Source organism: Stegastes partitus, unplaced genomic scaffold (genome assembly GCF_000690725.1).
Source record: "Stegastes partitus isolate 25-593 unplaced genomic scaffold, Stegastes_partitus-1.0.2 Scaffold1725, whole genome shotgun sequence".
NCBI lineage: Eukaryota > Metazoa > Chordata > Actinopteri > Pomacentridae > Stegastes > Stegastes partitus.
The window spans coordinates 34951-37629 of record NW_007579456.1 but is presented as its reverse complement, the minus strand read 5'-3'; the positions used below and the strand labels follow the sequence as shown (position 1 = coordinate 37629).

General features: G+C 40.5%; 1 protein-coding gene across 1 annotated transcript in view; it reads left to right on the top strand.

The window, feature by feature from the left end:
- The first annotated feature begins 1569 nt into the window (after positions 1 to 1569).
- kidins220b (kinase D-interacting substrate 220b) overlaps positions 1570 to 2679 on the top strand; it is a 23476-nt gene continuing 22366 nt past the window's right edge. The window contains exon 1 of the mRNA XM_008301880.1: positions 1570 to 1689. The gene's annotated coding sequence lies outside the window, so the exon portion shown is untranslated. The remainder of the gene's footprint in view (positions 1690 to 2679) is intronic.

The window sequence follows — 2679 nt, the reverse complement described above, 5'->3', positions numbered from 1 at the left end:
TAATAGACGCATGCTGGAAACCTGCTCATTACTCAGAACTGAACAAATGATACACAAAAATAAAAACTCACAGCTCCTCCCCTCACTCATCACTAATCACAGTCCAGACAGTAACCAGACACATAGTTGTACTGGTGATGCACGATATTAACATTTTTGGTCGATACCGATATTAAGATTTCTGATATCGCTGATAACCGATATTACCGATGTCGATATTCAATTTTTGTTCACACCGAAAAATGAGTGTAAGCAAGCACTGTGAGACATGAAAACGATTCAAAAGAAGTCCAAGTGTCGAGATGAAGGCGCTCATGTTAGACAACCATCAGTTTTTCACATCAGCAGTGTAGCGACTTCCACAGTCGCTAGAGAGGCCGAGGATGGGTTCTGTCTGATTGTACGACCCGCTGTCGCTTCCTAAATAATGCACAAAAGTTCCCTCCTTTTATTAAAAGTGATTTATGATTCGCAGGCATGACACCAGTATCACCACACTGGGCTACGGTACAGACAGTATGTTTAGCGCCAATCACTCAAGCGTGGCGGTCAACAAAATGACGGCTACCCAGCCCTCCTCTCTCTGGCAAGACGACCACATGACTGACTGTCAGCTCTTTTGACTGCTCAACCATGCTTCACATCACCATGACAACCAAATAAAACAAACTATAAACCCAGTGATCAATACTCAATAAACAACATTTGTGGCTCCTACAGGCTAAATCTGTTCATCGGATCGATGCCGATATCTGTGAAAAAAACACTAATATGGGCCGATACCGATGTGGTGGCCGATGTATCGTGCATCCCTAATTTATACACCATCCAGTGAATCAGTGATTCATCATATTGTTTAATAAATCATCGTTTACATTTCTGAATTGTCTAAATTTTTGTTATTCTTCACTCTTTTTGTCCTCAGTACACACCTATGACTTACCTGAAGCACGGTCTTTAATGTTTTAAAGCATAAATATGCCCTTAGGCTGATATTTGTTTGTCTTTTTACAAACTTAATCAGAATTTCTGACATTTGTAGCCAGTGTTTAAGCAGCAGGAAAATCAGCAGTGCTGAAATTATAAAAACTGAGAATTATCTATGTATGAAAACTGGATTTGTAAACGTTTTGTTGCCAGTTTTAATCTTAAATTCAGTAAAAATTAGTTCTACAAGCTGTTAAAGTGACATTTTAAGAGCTGAAGGGACAGTCGACTAATCAATTCATCAGTAAACAAGGATTTAGATAACTGATAACTGATTGTTCCTTTTTTTCAAACTATCAAGAATGCTGATTTTGTAAAGAACAGTCGTTGGACCCGCTGTGGCTTCAGTGCTGCACCTCANTGAAACAAATGCAGCATGACTCGAACAGAATAATAATGGAAACAAATAGCCCGTTAAAGGTGGAGGAACTATTTTGTTGTTTGCAGGAAGTTGCCGTTGCTGTGCTCTTATTGTGGCGTCCGGTAGCGGAAGTGCTGCCGCGCTGCGTCCGCCTTGACGCGCAGCTCTGCCGTTGTTGTTCTGATCAAGATGGCTGCTGTTGTTCTGGATGGAGACTGAGCGCAGGCTGTCATCCCAACACAGGCCGAGGAAACGCACCCGAACCCGCCGAACCGACGACACCGAGACGCGAACGGAACCGAAACCGAACCGCTCAAGCTAGTTTTAATTCTCTTCTGAAGGTAAATGCGTTTCCCTTCCTTTCGTTTTCAGCGTCAGCATCCTTTGCCCTCATCGATTATTATTTGATTGACACTTGTCGCGTTGGCTCATCGATCAGGAAAAAAACAGCATCGCTCATGTGTTCCATGTTCGTGTGTTTGTGGAGGACAGAGCAGTGAACGTGATGGTTATCAGGTTAATTTAATGCTGTCTTGTGTCGTGTTCGTGGCTGCGGGCGGTTAATCAGTGAATCTGTGCGACGGCATGAAGGTTATTGAGGTTACTGCAGCGATACAACCGTTAACGGCACCACCACAGTTTATCCGGTTAAAATAAGACCGGCTTGACTTAACGCGTTAATTAACCCCAGCGGATCTATGGGCGTCGCCTTGTTCTGTCATGAAGCCCAATGGGTCGGTCTGTGAAGGCATTTACGGGTAACCAGCCAAAATAAATAAATTAATTAATTAATTAAAATTATAAACTAAAATTGCATTCTTAACTTTGCATTTTTAGAAACTATAATTACAAAAAATATTATTGTGAACTACAATAAATCAATAAATCACTGCAGCAGCTCCACATGATGTTATATATACACATAAAAAAAAGGTGGAGAAGCAGATTCATAATAATGACTGGATACAGGGTGAATATGTATTATTTTGATGTATAATATTGGTTTATTGTCTCTGTTTACTTCTTTTGCAGTGTTTTGCTGGTGCACAATAAACAGGTGCAAAACAGGGCGACACTAATGAGATAACAAAACGCTGACGTACAGCAGTACACCTGACAAACATATAAACGTATATATACAGACATATGAATGTAGAAATAAAAAACTGATTGATGTCCAAGTTATGAGAGGTCAAAAGAAATAATCATGAAAAAATAAGATAACTGTTATTTAATTGAGACAGTATGCACACATACTCGACTCGTCCACTGACCTCAAGTATTCTGGTCGTCCTCGGGTCCAAAACCAACTTCATGAATTTGTTTACAGA